This window comes from Quercus robur, chromosome 8 (genome assembly GCF_932294415.1).
Source record: "Quercus robur chromosome 8, dhQueRobu3.1, whole genome shotgun sequence".
NCBI classification, from domain to species: domain Eukaryota; kingdom Viridiplantae; phylum Streptophyta; class Magnoliopsida; order Fagales; family Fagaceae; genus Quercus; species Quercus robur.
The window spans coordinates 16756873-16776049 of record NC_065541.1 but is presented as its reverse complement, the minus strand read 5'-3'; the positions used below and the strand labels follow the sequence as shown (position 1 = coordinate 16776049).

At 38.5% G+C, this 19177-nt stretch overlaps 1 long non-coding RNA gene across 1 annotated transcript; it reads left to right on the top strand.

Annotated features, from left to right (window-relative positions):
* Window positions 1-636: 636 nt before the first annotated feature.
* Window positions 637-4774, top strand: LOC126694807 (uncharacterized). Its single transcript, XR_007645885.1, has 5 exons — window positions 637-909; window positions 992-1269; window positions 2244-3666; window positions 3756-4117; window positions 4161-4774. It is a non-coding gene; the product is annotated as an uncharacterized LOC126694807 (long non-coding RNA).
* The last annotated feature ends 14403 nt before the right edge of the window (window positions 4775-19177 follow it).

Here is a 19177-nt window from a genome sequence, read left to right as displayed (position 1 = left end):
GTAATTTGATTAAAAATATAAAATTTATTAAATACATAAAATAGTCCTTCCTTTTGAAGTAATCCAAATGCTTGGAGCCAATACCCAATATTTTTTTTCTTGATACAATATACCCATGGGCTACAATAAAAAATATCCAAATTGTACTTGTAATTTCAAAAGTGCTAACAACGAGTGTAATTTCAGATTTAATAATATTCCAGCTTTTAGATCACTTAATTTAAGGATATATAAATTAATTTATATAGGACAATAATACTTAGTATTCCAAAAAAAAAAAAAAATTGAAGGGCTAGGTCTTCATCTATTTTTGGTATTTTTTTAATATTTTTCTATTTTGAAATAACTTATTTCGGCGGTTTTAAAACCGCCCCTTTTATAATTATAGTGGCGATTTTAAAACAGTCACTATAGGTCTGAAGTAAAAAACCAGGCTTTCAAAATTTTTTAAAAATAATTTGAAAATTGCTTGATTTATTGTGGCAATTTAAAGCCACTGCAATAAGTAAAAAAGTCGCCATAATAGCTTTAAAAACTATTGCAGCGGCTTTACTTTGCCGTAATAAGCCCAAAATGTCGTTGTAATAGGTCTTAATCTATTTTTCTTCTTAGCTCATACCCGCTCCCTCTCACCAAACTCTCTTCCTCTCCCTCTCATTCGTTGCCGTCGCCGCCGCATCTCCCTCTCCTTCATCGTTGATCTACACGAGCCCACTCGCCACAAACCCACGCCGACTCATCTCCGAGCCCACTTGCCACAAACCTACGCCGACCCATCTCCCTAGCCCTTCCACCGATCCAGCTCGCCGATCTTCCTCCACTCCTCACCGGCCCAACTCCCAGAGAGAGATATTTAAGCGCAGCCGCTCCTTTTAGGGTTTAGCTTAGTTTTTCCTCTCGGACCAAAAAGTAAATCTCTCTCTCATTCTTACTATCTCTGATTTTCTTAAGTTTTTATCTCTGTTTGCAATACCTTTGTGGTTTTGCATAGGTAGCCATGGTCGAAGTGGTGGCCCCTCCTCCTCTAACAGAACCGACAGAAACCGTTGTTCTGGAACCCCTACAGCCTCACAACGTTGTCAAGCTCTTCTTGAGGAGTTTTGGTTTGGAGCTAAGTCTTAATTCTTTCATATATATATATTATTTTTTTTTCAATTGCTAGGATTCTGAAGCTCCAATGACAGAGCATGTTTCGAGGGTATTGCCGAAGAATGAGGGTTGGTTAATAGGAACAAAAGAATGCTGGGGCAGCTTTTGGGGACATTAGAGGTATGTGTATGATAGCTGCTTGATTTTCAATAGAAATTGGGACATTAACTATATTGACAATTAGAAGATGTTAGTTCAATTTACAGGCTAAAACTTATTGACTTATTGTTACTGTTATCATGGTCTTCCCTGTGTTTTCTTAAACATTTGTATATGATTGAAACTATTGTTATCGTAATGAAGTTTTGTTGAGGAAAAAAATAATTGACTTTGTTGCTGTAACTAGAGAAGTACATATGTTGTCAAAAAAAGTGGTGGGAATGATTTCTAAGTCATTGGACCTGGACCCATTTTTTGAAGTGCATCTTATTAGAGGAGAAGAGTCAAATTTACACTAGATTATTAATATATAAATCATACACTGTATAATAAAATTGGGCTTAGAAGTGGTGGATTTGCCAAGTAGCTATAAGGACACTGGTGGTTAGTAGCTTAGTGCTTTGTTGAGGGAAATTTTAATATTCTTTGGGATATATGGGCTCCCCTGGGGCTAAAACTTATCAAAAAGAAAAGGAAAATCAGTGAATATAATATAATAAATACGCTAGTGGTTAGTGCTTTGTTGGGGGAAATTTAATATTCTTTGGTATACTTGGGCTGGACAAAATAAACTTAAGCCCATTTAGAGGAGTTGAGAGTTGACAATATGTACAGAATGATACAGTGGTTTAAGACTTGATGAAATGAATTTCGTATCTGAATTTGATAACTATGGTTATCAAAACCATGTGCTATATTTCAAGGACGAAAAGAATATACATATTTTTTTTCCTTTTATTAATGAATATTTTAGGAGATAATCCACCACAAGTCAATAGTTTAAACATCTATGGTTCACTTTTTCCTGGGATTATAAGTTGTGAAGGAAGTGAGACAAGAGGCCCAAGTCAGTTATGATTGTTTTGGATGGTTTTCATCTTGAGTTTAACAATGAAATTGTTTTATGAAACATGAATTCCTTAAATATTATTCAGGCTAAGTAGAGCACGTGAAGAAAGCAAGAAGTTGAGGCAACAAGAGCGTGAGCAAAATGCCGAAAAAAAGAGTAGAGATCTGGTTTGTTGTTTATTATAACTTTGTATTTACACCTATTGAAGTTTTGTACGTGCAAGTTAGATTTGAGCTTATATAGGGAAGTAAAATAAGTTATCTAACAGTACATCTACATAAGAAAACTTGACAAGGTGCTAGCTTTCACATGACACTTGAACAAGAAAGAGAAAGTGATGGTAGGACATGAAAAAGACGCACATTTAAACAACAAGAAGAAAGTAATGTTGAAAGAAACACATGATGTACATGGAAAATCCTAGAGAAGGGATGAAAAACCATGGTTTGAGCAAGAATGTAATGTTCTTGCTCTGCTTAGATCGTATTATGTGTGAAAAGTGGTTGATTTCTTACAACAAGATTGTTCCTCTCTCCTACCAACTCTCTAATCTCTTTTCTCAAATCTCTCATTTTTGTTCTAGGGTTCTTGCCCTAATACAGCTGCATGTTCCTCTTATAATCTGAGGAATATGACTGAGTACAAGGACAGGTGTCAAGTCATAATTTCCCTACTTTAGGACCTTTGCACAGCTGTGATATTATTTGTTGACTAGAGGATAGGAATTGTGCCAATGTTGCATTGGGACCCATGGGTAGGTGGCCTTGCCATTGCTTGGGAAACAAGTCTTGGATATTGAGAAGGTCATCAGGAGTACTATGACTGATACACGTGTCTCTGATGTGGTCCAACTTTTGATCTTAGAAAGTCACCATCTCCCTTTTTGTGAGTGCTTGAGTACTATGTCAGGTGTAAATCTTACTTCCTTCCCATGGCAATCACGCCTTTAGTACAGACCAAGACAAAATCCCTTAGCCAACGCTTCCTCTTCCTTTGCTCACAACCATTCCATGTGTAAGGTCTAGATTCAACCACTTATGCATTCTCCCATGCCATAGTAGTGTTATGTACAAGCTTCAAAGGTGATCTTTTATTATGATCCTTACTCAATATCTAATTCTTGTCCTTTTGTTTTATTCAAACTCTCAAAGCACGTGTAGTTGCGAAGATAGAACAAAAAAGTTGGAATTGTTATTTCTTCAGTGGAGTGACCACCATAAAAAACTTTGCAATTTTATAAGGTAGATTTTCTTCAGATATTAATTTTTCATGGTCATTTTTTATTGCAAAATTGTTTTGGCATGTGGCCATCCTTGACAATTGAGAGCCCTAGTACGCTGTTTCTAATGAAATCTTTTTGTACTCTATTTCTATTGCAAGTTATGTTTAATTTTGGTCCAAGTGTCCATAGAACTTTATTGAGACAAAGATAAGTTTCTCTTCATGTGGATTGTAGTGATGAAGCATTTTGATCAGTGGATGGTTCCTACTTCATTGAAGGGCTTTAGGTAGAATTACATAGTTAATTAATGTCCCATATTTTACTGGTTGCTGATTGGTTGTGGGATTTATTTATTTATTTTTAATTTTTTTTCAGGACCAAGGCAGTACCTCCAATATATTATTTACCTAAAAAACCTCTAGAAGAAGGCAAAACTATGGTCCAGCAGCGAAAAGAACAGGTGAGTCCTCTATTGCACTTCTCTAATAATATGGAGTTTTACTAGAGGAATCTTAAGAAATTGGCCAATCTTTTGAATTAAAGTTGATTATCTTTTCCTGATATTTATAGGAAACTAAATTTTTTGAAAAGGGAGTAGATGGTTTACACTTGGCATCTCAACTGTAGTTTAAACTTGCACCAATGCGCTATCAATGTAAATTAGACTTAGCTTTTGCAGGATAAGAAACATCATCTTCTTTTTCTCTTAGCAGCTTTTGTAGTTGCAGCTGATGAAGGTGACTCTCTTTCTTTCTTTTTTTTTTTTTTGATAAGATGAAGGTGACTCTCTTTCTTTCTTTTCTCTATTGCATGCGTTCTTTATACTTGTTTTGTGAATTTTTTTTCTCTGTTCATAGTATTTGGTTTTGATATAAATTTTACTCAATATTCTAATATCTCAGTTGTTTCTTAGAGTTTATAGTGCATTGACATGGTATGCATGTGTTCTCCACTTCTCCTTGAGGTCATAGAGTCACAAATTTAGTGATCAATGTTTAATGCGAATGCACCAAAAAATAAATGGAAAAAAATGGTCTCGGTGGGGCAAGATAAATTTATTTTAAAGTGTCTTCCTTTGCATTTGAGATGGTTTTGACATATTTGAATGTGAGTATTATGCTTGTTGCATGCCAAGTGTTTGGTAAATTACCTCTATGAGGTATACAATTAGATTACTTGACTTTCGGTTGTGATAATTGTTATATAAGGTTATGATTTGCATTCCTATTGTGTTATTTAGCAACGTTGTCGTTAAACGAACTTGATGAAGTGGGTGATCATTCTCCTACTGCGCAAAATCAATCATCTAGCTTGTGGTTTTTATTTATTTATTTTTATAGTTTGCAATTGTGATATAACATTTTAGACATTTGGAATGTCTTGTATTAGGCATAACAATTATTATAGCTAAGAAATTGTATTATTGTATTATATTAATTTGATAGTTTGAATATGTTTGATTATTTGAATATGTTTGATTATTGTGGGGTCTATATTGGTGTGTGTCAACTAGATTTGGTAATTTATTTTATATTGATTTTTGTTTAGCTATAAACAGGTTTGGAAAACAAAATGCAAGGAAAATATTTTTGCCCCTTTTTTTTTAAAAAAGGACCTATAGCGGTGCTTTTGAAATTGCTGCTACAGGTCTTTTTAGCCTATATTACAAAAGACCTATATCAGCGCTTTTGAAACCATCGCTAAAACCTTTATTAAGAAAAGGCCTATAGCGGCGCTTTTGAAATTACGGCTATAGCCAGTATTTAAAAAAAAAAAAAAGCCAATAGCAGTACTTTTAAAACCGCTGTTATAGGCCTTTTTTAGCCTGTATATAAAAAGGCCTATAGCGGCCCTTTTAAAACTGCTACCATAGGCTATATTTAAAAAAGACCTATACTGGCGCTTTTAAACCACTGCTATAGCCTGTATTTAAAGAAAAAAATAACCTATAGCAGCGGTTTAAAAAGTGCTAGAATAGGGTTTCAAAAACGCTGGGACCTATACCGGCGCTTTTAAAAGTATTGGTGTAGGTCAGGCGAACCTATTGCCATACTCATTGCGTAGCGCTACAAAGCGCCAGGAAAAAAAGTGTCGGGATAGGCCTTTTTGGCCTATACCAGCGCTTTTTTGGGCTATCCTAGTGTTTTGCTGTTTAAAAACGCTTAGATAGCCCCAGTTTTTTTGTAGTGTTCATAGGTACTCTTGAGACAGTGTACCTTTTCTATGACAGAGCCAAGTGATGACCTATCTCCATACTTTGACCACCCACCTCAAGAAAGCCTAAGACAACACCTTAGGGTCAGTTTGGATGGACGAGCCCAAACATGATTAATGAACACTATTGAGATTCCAATCATTACATTAACACCTCCCACTCACATCTCATTATCAATATCAGAGAATTAAATCCCTAAAAGCAACCCCCATAGCAAATCTAATTAGATTCTAAATTTGATTTCAATTGGAGTCCAATTTTCCATCACATGTCCATCTAAGTTTTTAATTTTGTGGCAAGTGAATTATTGAGTGCAAAAAAAATGTAAGCGTCCATTACATATTTTAGAAATGCATGGTTTAAAAAAAAAATGTAAACTAATATCATGTAATATTTGAATCTCTTCTAAAAATTGGTATAATTTGAACTGAACAGTTATAATTATTTTTAATTGTACCCGTGCACATGCACAAGGCTATACACTAGTTTATAATAGAGAGTAAGTCACATAAAACTTACAAACATTTATTATTTACTCTTAAAATTGAAGACATGTGTGATGAAAGTGTGCAAGATTTAAATCATGGTGCAAAATTATTTTTTAAGGTAAGTTAAACTAGCAAAAAAAATTACACACACACACACAATATATATATATATATAAATTTAAGTCAGGGGGTTCATTTGAACCCCCTAAATAGTGTGTGGTGCCGCCCCTGTCTCTTAGGAATTTTAGTCAAAACAGTCAAAATGAGTAACTTAGATCTAGAATCCATATGATTAATTACTAATCAACAATCACACAAAGGACCACACAAGGCTTAACAAGCTCAATTATACATAAAGATACTTGTGGGGGGACGAGGTTTGAAAGCAGTTAATAAAGAAAATAAGATCATTTCTGAGGAGGGGAACTTTACAGAGATGACTTATTTAACTAATAAGGAGTTCAGGATGTTGTCATTGATGAAGATGCCGAGGGCTCCTACTTAACCTCGGGAAGGCCAAGAATCAGGGATGAAGGGAGCACGGTGCAACTCCCGGAGGACAAAGATAATTTGGTACTGAACAAGGAAGAGAAGAAAAAGGAAGGATAAGGCAGCTATTCCCTCCTTATTAAATGCACTACAACCACTTAACTAGCTGAATTAATGGGGAAATGACCATAAATAGTGTCCCTCACATCTCATATTCTGGTGTAAAAACCTTCTAGCAAGGTCTTGATGGGACAAGTATCAAGAAAATCTTATCACAACCCTTCAAATGTAACCTTGCTAATATATATAAAGTCAAGAAGCACCTAGATCAGGGGGACGAGAGATTGAGGAGAGAAATAAAAAAGAGAGAAAAACCATTCAATTGTACCTTCATCCTTGGACTGAACCCAAGGATGACCACTTAGCCAATTTTTAGGCTATTTCTACTTGAATGATACCACTTCACATAGAGTATTTTATTCTGACTTTCATCTCTTGTTACAGAAAGGGTACTTAAAGGTTGATCTTGTATCCCATCTCTACAAAGTAATTGCATGAATGAACAATAACTTAATTAAAATCCAACCTACTTTTCACTTGCCACAATTGGCATTGTCTGTGGGAAAGTCTCCTAAAGTACCCGTGCGAATCTCGTAGTTATGGTTGGTCCTAGGCGTAGTGGATCACTGGAGTCCATTGGCTCTCAGCGCAGAGATCATTTCGTTAATCTTGAACGTAGGAGGGATCGAGATATGGCTCACACTCATAGCCAGAGAGCACATTCTTTTCATTCTGAACGAACTAGACAGCATAAGGCTAGTCAACATTCGTGTGATGAAGAGGTCTATAACTTAGAGTAGAAGGTGGAGCGGTTATGTCGATGTCTTCGTCACCAAACTCGAATTAGGGAAGATAAGACCCCTTCTCCAGACCAAAATTTAAGTACTGGAAGTGATGGAAGTTACCGATCTAGAAGCAAGACTCCACCTAGTGAATCGTTCATGTCATCATCCCGTCATACTTCGGGACGAAAATACTATCGTAAGAAATCCAAAACCCCACCAAGGTGAGGCCAGGGGCATGATGCTATGGGAAAGGCTCTCCTTCAAATATCTCGCTCGCTATTTTCTTAGTGTATTGAGTAAGTCGAACTCCCTCGTCACTTTAACTAGCCTACTTTCACCATCTATAACGATAAAATCGATCCTATCGAACACGTTAGCCATTTTAATCAGAGGATGGCCATTCGCTCATAGAATAAAGCCTTAATGTGTAAGGTCTTCCCCTCGAGCCTTAGGTTGGTTGCCATGAGGTGGTTTGACAGCTTTGAAGGGTCAATACATTCCTATGAAGAGTTAACAAGGGCCTTTGGGGTCAGATCTGTAACTTGTAGTCGAGTTCCTAGGCCCTTAGACTTTTTACTTTCGATGTTGATGAGAGAAGGGGAGACCTTAAAGAATTATTCTAATAGATACTGGGAGATTTATAATGAAATTGTTGGAGATTTTGAGGACGTCGCTATACGAACCTTCAAAGTGGTCTTCCTACACACTTCAACCTGTGGAAGTCACTTACCATGAAATTGCCTTGGGGTATGCATCAATTGATGGATCAGATTGAGGAGCATAAAAGGGTTGAGGACAACCAGAGCTTTAGCAAGGGCAAAGCTAAGGCTTTCACCACTGACTGAAGGGATAGCTCGACAGGCCGGTTTGCGTCTTCCTGGGTGAGGAGGGAGTTTTATAGTCAAACATCCCATAATGTCGCTGGTCCTCAAGTGGTTAACTTGGTGTTCAAAGAGCCGATGTATCAAGTGCTAGAGAAGATTAAGCATAAGTCCTACTTCAAATGGCTAAATAAGATGGGAGGAGACATAACTAAAAGAAACCAGAATTTGTATTATTATTACCACCAGGACCGAGGTTATATGACTGAGGAATGTACAGCTTTGCAAGACTTCCTTGATCAGTTGATTAAAGCTGGTAAGTTGAAACAATTTTTGTAGCAACCAAATAGTCAAAGAAATCGGCTCGCGGTATGACCACATGGAAGTTTGCACCTCAGTCATCCTTAGGAATGATAAATGTTATTTTCACGACCCCAAGAAGAGAATCCCATCTAGTTAGCGAGGTAATGGTAGTGTTGCCATGAATGGCAGGATTAGAAGAAGTGGCACCATGTAAGAGGTCTAAGGTTTCGGAGCAACCAATCATAGGATTTTCTAAGGAAGACAAGTTAGGAACGATATAGCCACACGATGATGCTCTAATGGTAACCTTGCGAATAGCAAGGTTCGATGTCAAGAGGGTAATGGTTGATCAAGGCAGTGGGGCAAAGATTATGTACCTCGATTTATTTAAAGGTCTAAGACTCAGACTTGAGGATTTGGACCAGTATGATGCTTTGTTGATTGGGTTTGATGGAAACACTACGGCCCCATTTGGTACACCCACTCAAACACATGTTTTCAGTTTTTAAATAATATTACACGTATTTCCACACACTTTTTCACCAACACGTATTTCCACACATGTTTTCAGTTTTTAAGTACATGTACCAAACACTCCCAACTATTTTGAAGGGGATGATCAGATTGCTTGTTTAAACTGGGGATAAGGTGGTAAGCGTGAATTTCATAGTGGTGGATGCTTTTTCACCATATATAGCCATCCTGGCCAGACCGTGGCTACATTCCATGGGGGCAGTCTCATCCACGTTGCATGTTAAGGTAAAATATCCTACAAATGAGGGGCTGGCCGAGCTGGTAGGATGCCAATCAGTGGCTAGACAATGTATGGTAGCGGCGGTTGATCAATGTGTTGCTGAAATTGGCTCTTCGGAAGTGGTGCCGACATGGTAGAAACCATAGCTCGGGTCACCGACCTACTCGGATAGTCTAGTATCATGTGAGAAGTTGGAAAGGGTCATCATTGAGGCGAATATGGATAAATACTTTCAAGTTGGGATTCAACTCCTAGTAAAGGATAAAATGCAGCTGGTAGACTTTTTGAAGGGTAATTTGGATATTTTTGCGTGGAGTACATATGAAGCACCTGGGGCTGATCTTGAGTTTATCTCCCACCACTTAAATGTTAACCCCAAGGCTATCCTGAAGAAACAACTAACTCGGCGTTCGTCTAAAGAACATTCCGAGGCAGTAAAGGATGAGGTCCGTAAGCTTAAGCAAGTGGGAGCAATCAAAGAGGTCTTCTATCCTGAATGGTTGGCTAATATCGTGGTGGTAAAGAAGAAGTTGGGAAATTGAGAGTGTGCGTGGATTTTACAAATATTAACAAAGCCTATCCAAAGGACCCGTTTCTTGTCCCGAGAATAGATCAATTAGTTGATGTAACGTATGGACATCTTAGGTTGAGTTTCCTGGATGCTTTTTAAGCCTACCATCAAATCCTGCTAGTGCTCCCAGACCAAGAGAAAATAGCCTTCCTTACCCCGATGGGAAATTATCACTATAGAGTAATGCCATTCAAACTAAAGAATGCAAGGTCTACATATTAAAGAATGGTGACTAGAATGTTTGAGAGCCAGTTGGGAAAGAACATGGAGGCATACATCGACGACATGGTGGTTAAAAGTAAAGAAGAGTCCAAGCATTTGTCAAATCTTGGTGAAATTTTTGCAATCTTAAGAAAGCATAAGTTACGTTTAAACGCTTCTAAATGCTCTTTTGGTGTAGGGTCTGGAAAGTTTTTTGGCTACATGATCACCCATTGAGGGATTGAGGTTAATCCCAACCAGATTAAGGCTATTCACGATTTGCATCCTCCTTGGAATCCGAAGGAAGTTCAGCGCCTTACTGGGATGACAGCAGCTTTGAATCGGTTTATATCAAGGTCCACTAAGCGGTGTAGATCATTCTTTCAACTATTGCATAAATGGAAGGATTTTTCATGGTCTGTGGAATGTGATAAGGCTTTTGAAGAATTGAAAGCGTATTTGGCTCATCCACCAATCTTGTCCAGGCCAGAGAAAGAGGAGGTTTTGTATGCATATGTGGCTATTGCTTAGCATGCAATGAGTTTGGTCTTAATACGAGTGGATGAAGGAATTCAGAAACCGGTGTACTATGTTAGCAAATCCCTCCAGGTGGCCAAGGTTAGGTATCTCCACCTAGAGAAGGCAATTCTTGCTATCATCCATGCCACTAAGAAACTGCCCCATTACTTCTAGGCCCACATCGTGATTGTCCTGACCCAGTTGCCCTTACAAGAATTGCTTCGAAGGTTGGATTATACAGGAAGAGTGGCCAAATGGGGAACTATGCTTGGTGCATTTGACACTAAGTATCTGCCCTGAATAGCTATGAAAGGCCAAGTTTTGGTGGATTTGGTAGTAGAATTTATCGAGGAGTTAAGTGACTTAAAGGATGGAACAAAGCTCAAGGAAGCATTAAGAATGGGCTTAGTGGGAGTTTAGCAGGTTTGGCAGCTATTTGTGGATGGAGCAGCCAACCAGAAGGGATTAGGGATAGGAATTGTGATGATCTCATTGGATGAAAGTACTTTAGAAAAGTTTCTGAAGCTTGGCTTTTTAGCAATAAATAATGAGGCAGAATACGAAGCTCTATTGGCAGGGTTGATTGCTATACAGAAAATCGTAGGTAAGATTATCAAGGCGTATTGTGATTCAAGACTCATAGTAGGACAGGTTCGAGGTGATTTTGAAGCTAAAAACCCGAGGATGCTTTGGTACTTGAATCAAGTTAAAAGTTTGTCAAGGGGCTTTCATTCTTTTACGCTTGAATAGGTTCCTCGAAGTAAAAATTCTCAATTTGATTCGCTTGCAACTCTGGCTACCACAAGTAGGGAGAATCTTCCTAGGATTATACTAGTGGAGGATTATGCGTTACTTGCCTATGATGTATTGGTTCTGGTTGGAGTTCACTTCACTCAAATGGGCCTAAGTTGGATGGACCACTGTTTACGTTCCTTAAGAGTGAAACATTACCTGAGGACAAAATTGAGGCAAAGAGAATTCATAGGAAGGCACCAAGGTTTTGGCTATCCGAGGATCAGAAACTATACAAACGCTCATATTCGGGACCGTACCTACTGTGTATTCATCTTGAGGCTGTAGAAATACTGTTGGAAGAGTTGCATAAGGGAATTTGTGGTAGTCATACGGGGGGTAGGTTACTTGCCCATAGAGCTTTAACATAAGGTTATTGGTGACCGAGCATGCAAAAGTCCTCTCAAGAATATGTTAAGAAATGCGATCAGTGTCAGAGATACGCTCCTAACATCCATAAACCAAGGGTAGTGCTGAACCCATTAAGCAGCCCTTGGCCTTTTGCACAGTGGAGGCTGGATATTGTGGGTTCCTTTCCCTAAAGTAACAGGGAATTGAAGATATCTCCTTATTGCAACTAATAATTTCACCAAGTGGGTCGAGGTTGAACCATTGGCAAACATTCAAAATCAAGATGTCAAAAGATTCGTGTGGCGAAATATTGTGACGAGGTTTGGAGTTCCGAACATTCTTATCTCGGATAATGGGCTTCAATTTGATAGTAAAACCTTTCGGAAGTATTGTTGTGACTTAGGGATAAAGAATAGGTATCCCACCCCATCATATCCACAAGATAATGGACAAGCAGAGGCCACAAACAAAGTCATTGTGGATGATTTAAACAAAATATTAGAAGATGCTAAGGGAAAATGGGTGGATGAGCTGCCCAATATTTTGTGGATGTATCACATAACTCTTACAAGATATATGGGCGAGACCCTGTTTTCCATGACGTATGGGTCTGAAGCAGTTATCCCTATAGAAACAAGTTTCCCAACATTAAGGTCTGACCAATTCCTCGGTGGCAGCAATGAACGCTACTATCCTTTGATCTCGACTTAGCCGAGGAATAAAAATAGCTGCAGTTAGATTAGCGCAGTACCAATAGAAACTTAGGCAAGGATTTGATGAAGGGATAAAAGTCAAGGTGTTCATTCTAGGAGATCTCGTTTTGTGAAGGGTGGTCAAAAAATGTGAAGAATCCCTCTTAGGGAAAACTGGGTCCTAATTGGGAAGGGCCTTATCGGGTAACCTCTGTAGCTGGAACGGGGGATTATCGGTTGGAAGATCTAGATGGGGTTGTGGTTCCTTGGCATGGAATGTAAATAACTTACGAAAATATTATTATTAGTTGCATGTTTTGTAAACAATTATATATATGGACAGTCACGAGGTATTGATCAACTTGGTTGCATTCTTTGTTTTGATTAAAAGTGTTTTTAATATTTTGATTACAGGTTAAATTGAACCTCGGTCAAATTCGATCCCTCAGATTACCTGCCTTGGGTAAATTAACGCCTAATATTCTGGTTAAGGGTTAAACAGAACCTCGCTCGGGTTTGATTCCTCGGATTACCTGCCTTGGGTAAATTAACACCTAAATGGTTATGGGTTAAACAAAACCTAGGTTAGGTTACATTCCTTGGATTGCTTGCCTTGAGTAAATTAGCCCCTATTTGAGGTTATGAGTCATCTATTCGGGGCTGATTAGTTCATTTATTTTAATATATTCTAGTAAGTTTTCGTTTAAGTAAGAAACTTTGGGCGGTTCAGTTTGAAGATTTTTGTTCTTAGTTTTATTTATGGCAATGGTTAAACCTAGAGAGATTTGATACCCTGGGTAGCAAAGTGGTGAGTTAAAAAAAAAGTATATATAATAAAGCAGGAATTGAAGTTTTTTCATTAACAAGTTAAAATTTTCATCAACTTTAGTACAAAAAAAAAAAAAAAAAAAGAAAAAAAAAGAAGAAAAAAGATAAGGAAGGGACCATAGTACTTAAGGCCATAACACAAAAAAATAAAAAAAAATAAAAGACAAAATAGTGTTTTAGCCTAGCATCTATTATGTCCCTAGAGCCTCAGGTGTCTTATGTTTCTCTACCTCTCCTAAGAGTTGCCCTTTAGCGATAGGTTGTGATGCAAGAGGAGTTGCTTCAACCGAGGTTGAATCCTTCTCTAAAGAAGGAGTCTCGGCTGCAATTGTGGAGGTAGGAAGGGCAGACGTGTTGGACTTTGGATGTGGATTCATTCCTTAGTTCTAAAGATGGGTCTACACCGGCAACATTTAAGGCCTCGACCCAAGTCCGAAGATAGAAGCTTCGGCACACCATTGGGATCTAGGAATTGAGATGGGCTTCAGTATCTTTTTGTCCCAAATCATACGCAGCTTGCTTAACCTTATTCCTTTCCCTAGCCTTTTGCTCCAGTTCCTTGTTCAATTCAGAAATCTTAGCCTGAGCGATTGCGAGCTAACTTTCTGCCTCTCTCAAGTGGTGGAGTTGTTCTCGGGCTTGCCTTTCAAAACTCTCTATTGAGGCCTTGGCACTTTTTCTGGCCTTGTCACACTTAGACTATTTAGAGAGAGTTTAATTTTTTGTTTGTCTGAGCTTGGGCCTTCTAGGCAGCGTAGTGTTTAGACTCTTCCTCCTTCTTCTCGTAGAGGGCCTAAACAACCCATTCCTCAGCCACATGGGTTGCCTGGGTGGCCAGGGTATGTGCAAATAAGAAAAAGGTTACGAGTTAGACATATGTAAAATTGATAAGTGTGCAATAATATAAAGTAGCAGTGGTGAACGAAGAGGGAAGAAAGTGTACGAGAGCTAGATCCCTCTTTAGGGACAAAAACATTTCATACTTCTTCAAGTTTTGGAGATCAGCCATATCTCTGGGAAGAAGAAGCGCCTGCTTGACTTAGTTGGCTACGTAACCTACCTTTCTGTGATTAAAATTGCAAATCGAGGAGTCCGCAGGAAGGGGGGCACCATCTAATACAAGTGGAGGGTTCCAGCTTAGAACGTGAGATTGGCGTTCAGGTATCATTTTAGAATCTTCTCCTCCCCTCCTTTGTTGGGGTCAACTCGTCTTCATCACCTTAGTTTGCTCGGGAGGTGTCTCCTCTTGGATCTCTCCTTCCTTAGTTGAGCCATTTCCACCTTTTTTTTTTTTTTTGTCGGTTTGGTTTGTGGAGAATGAGGAGGAATCGTAGGAGGTTTGAGAACTATTGGGACTTTGAGAATGGTGGTCCCAACATGGGATTCCAGTAAAGAAAGTAGGTCGAGCATCCTTTTTTTTAGCACCATTGCTTCAGGTATCTCGGTTATCTTTTGGTTCTCACTGACAAGAGCTGTGGTTAACCTCGAACTGGATGCGATGTCCTCGGTCTCATTTGGATGATAAAAGACCTCGAAATCTTCGTCGTGGACAAGGCTTTCAGTGCTTTCCCCCGATGTATCTTCCTCGCCCTTTTTGGATTGGGTTTCAACTTCTTCATCTGAAGATAAGATTTCCTCGACTATTGGCTGAGGATCTTTGAAAGTGGGAAGATCTATGGGTTGTGTGCCTGCAGGGGGAGGTTTCTGAATAAAACCTTCAATGGCCACGTCAACTAAGGCAAGATGTGAGTCCCTGGCTTTGATCACGTGCTTGGACATTTGGAAGTGATTAGAAATAGGTTTGAAACCAAGAATGACATGAATTGCTTGAAGCTGTCTGTCTTGGTGTAAGAAAATATTGGATCTCAAAACTTGGTTTAGTAAATTAAAATTTACCAAACCGCGTCATTTGGTAGTAGCTTTTTTATCTGAAGAAGAAAAGAAAATTTTGTTACTCGTCTGGTTAGAAAAAATCAAAGTAAAGGGTAAAGAAATAAAAAATGATAGTAATAAACATATAAAGTATTTGTAGTTTTCCTAAGTAACATAAGGTCTTAAGGACATCCCTAAACTATCCCACCTAGAGTGCCATCCGTGGTCAGGCAATGAAGACTGTCATGCCATTCCCTTGAAACGATGAGAAAGTCCTTGTCCATGCCTTTGTTCTTCTCGAGGAGGCAAGAAATTAATCTAACAGTAGGAACCCTAGTTTTTAGGTAATACCCTGCCTCATTATTCTTTTGGCAACTATAGACCTAGTTTATGTCGCGGTGGGTGAGGTTTATACCCATTTTTTCATTCATCACATCCATACTATGTAATGTCCTAAACATATTTGGGGCGCACAGAGTATGGCAAAGTCTAAATAGAGTTAAAAAAATCCCTAGTGATCCATAGGAATCCTTATTCCTTCTTCTATAAAGGCTATCATCGAAATCACAACAACTTCAATAGGTATTTTCTCCTGCCATTCACCTAGATTACAGTGTTGTATTGATACGTTACTAGGGATCCTATAATCTCTCTTAAACTCCTCTTTGTGTTCAAGAGTGTCAACTAAATTAAAAAATCTACCCATTTAGGAAAGGGAAAGGATAAAAGAGGTGAAAAATCTATGAATGCGAAAGAAGAAGTAAGAATTTTTCAAAAAAAAAATGTGCACTTACAAAATTTGGGAAGGACTCCTCGGGCAAGTTATTTGAAGTGAAGAGTGATTGTATGTTTTTAAAAGGAAGAAACGGAGACAAGAGTCCCCTACCTTCCAATATATATAGGAGGTGAAAAGGTGGTGGCACTTTTCCTGCTTATTTGATTAGAGAATAAGGACTGTACGATGTTGATCTCACTGTAGAACGTGGGGGACAGCAAGCCACTTGTAGAATTTATTAAGGCATCGTGGTTTTTGAAGCGCTAGGAGCGTGCTTCAGTTAGTTGAAAGGACGTTCTTACGTGGGATATTCTAAAAGCGTGCTGCCAGAAGCAATAGTCTCAAGTAGATAAAACCTTTCTCTCCTAACTCGGGAACAGAGAGTGAGGTTGATAGGCCAAAAACGTATTGACCCCTTATGATGAATTAATTGATTAATTAGCCAAGTTTATTAATTAATCAAATGAACATGCAATTGTACGCGACAGCATAAACAAATCACCAATTAACTAAAGTAAGCAGTGGAAAATAAATTGACATGGTGATTTGTTTACGAATGGGGAAAACCTACACGACAAAACCCCACCGGGTGATTTTAAGGTCACCACTCCCGAGAATCCACTATTATTAAAACAAGCGGTTACAAGTAAAAGAATCCCAGTACTTTATACCAACCTATAGTTGACCCTTACCCTAATACCTAATTGGACTTATTCTGTAGTGACAATCTCTCATTTTTAATGCAAAGCTCCCGGTACGTGACTAACTAATTGCATGAATCCCAGTATGCGACTTGATCACCAACTAGAGAAGGATATTGGCTGCAAAGTTTTTTAGTTCATCATACGATGAAAATCATAAATTTGCTTGGTCACAAAACCTTATGGTATATAAACACAGCAGCTTTTTTAAGATAAAGAAGAACTAGAACAAACTAGGTTTCCGATCACACTCTTCTTCACACTATGGAATTGTGCTCTTGTGCAACTTGTCTCACCTTTTATGGTCCTTAAAATAATCCTTATACATGTTTAGGGTTGTGAGAAAAGAAAACCCAAACATTCATTCATGGATTGTATGAAAATCAGAACTAATAGTCTGAACTTTATAAATCTCGACAGATACCCTATTGTCAAGCAGTTGTCGAGCCTCGGGCTGAAACAGCTTTCTTTAAACCTCAATAGATCCTGTACTTTCTGACTTGATTCATAGACAGACTTGCATGGTTTTAACACTTGAACTTGAAATCTTGTTTCTTGAAACATTAAACACATTTTAGATCTACCCAATTACAAGTAAAGTGCATTTTGTCAAAAGATTAGCCAATTATATAAAATAATGACATATGTTCCTATCATTGAATCACATATATCCTAACAATCTCCCCCTTTAGTAATCCGTGACAAAACCACAATAAACAAATGAACATATGAGAGAAGTCATAAATCACTCAACTCATATTCACTTGTTGAATACAATAAAATCTATCCTAACACAAACTCTTGAAAAACTTTGCAAGAAGAGAGTTTATGGCAATTAGACTTTGACAACCTGTATTTCTAAAACACTTTAAACAAAACTCATTAAGGCATCTTAGTGTGAAACATAAATAATAGATTGCATACATTATATAAGAAACATGTGTATAAAGAAAGAAAAGAAACAACACATGTAAAGATAGGTGAAAAAACATACATCAATAATATATAAAGCAAATATAAGTACAATGTATGTCAAAACGATCACAAGACCAATATACAAGATATAATGTATTTGAAATGGAGAGAACAGAAAAAAAAAAATACATCGAATCTTCACTACATCCCTCAATATACACTCTCCCTAACAAAAATCTCCTATACTAACTCTCCCCCAATGAGTATGACTACTCTCATATCCAAAACTACTCTCCCTTTTTGTCAAGAGTGACAAAGGGTAAGAGTATCAAGTGGACATCTCGTCAGCACTGGAAGAGCTAGCATCTCCATCCTCATCATCATCATCGTTGTCGGAGTCATCATTGTCCTTGGATGCCTCGGGAGGAGGAGAGGGAGACTCCACAAAGCCACTAAGGCGAGCTTGCCGTATAGGAAAATGGCTGACACGGGTGTTCACCTGATATAACTCTATAGATAGTGTATTAAGGCGAGCATCCATGGGCTAAAGTTGTGCCATGATCGTATAAAGAGTCACACCTCTAGTAGAAAAAGAGGGAGTGGAGGTGGAAGGAGTTGAAGGAGTGGGAGGAGCTGCCAATCTGGACCGCCTTGAATGTAGCTGTGCCTCACTCCGTTTAACGGTAGCGGCATCTATGGCACACATAACATGGAAGTGGTTGGAAACGGGAAAAGGAACTGAAAAATGGCGTAAAATCCTCGTGATAGCCGAAGGGAAGATGAACTTATCATGGGTCACCGTATCCCTTTGTACATCTATGATGGAAAGAATGAAATGAGAGGGAAAATCTATAGTAAGATGCTCTAAAAGAGAAAGAAAAAATCGAGCACGGGGCTTGGTAATAGAGTTATAGTGAGAAAGAGGATGCAAAACAAAAGTCATAACCATGTTAAGAACCCTAGGGCCTTTAGCAAAGGCCGTACAAGAGGTGAACTGACGATTACCCCAATCAGAGGGACGCTCACAAAAAGAAGATATGAGCTCGTCTTTGGATACAGTCCTTAGACGATCACAATCGGGGTAGTCAGGATGTGCTACCCTTAGGACGTGGAGCACATTGAATACAATATCTGGTGTGACCATAATGCGCGTACCTTGAACGTGAGTAACAAAAAGAGGTACTGAATAATCAAATCCATGCATGTTGGAGTAGAACTCCTGAATCAGCACGGATGGACAAGTGACCGAGACGTTACACAGTGACTCCCAACCCCTACTGTGAATGACAGCGGGTAGGTCAGTGTCGAAGAAGTTCGACAAAATGATTTGACGTTTCGAATGAACGCCTCGTCGAGAAAAGTTCTCAAGGAAGTCCGATTTGGCCTTCCTATCACAGAACCAGATATGTGAGGGAGTAGGGTCAGAAGAGGTGGATGCCCCGGAACGAAGAGGGTTCTAGGACGGAGTAGATTTATGTTTAGGTGCCATGACGCAACTAACATAAACTAGAGAGAGAGAGGGAGAGAAACACTCAGAAAAGTCCCAATACAGTTCAATATATAAGAATATAGAGAATGCAAGGTACGTATGCATGAAAATTCATGAGCTTGTGATATGCAATAGTAAAGACATCATGGGCTTAGCCCAATCCAATCCTACTAGCA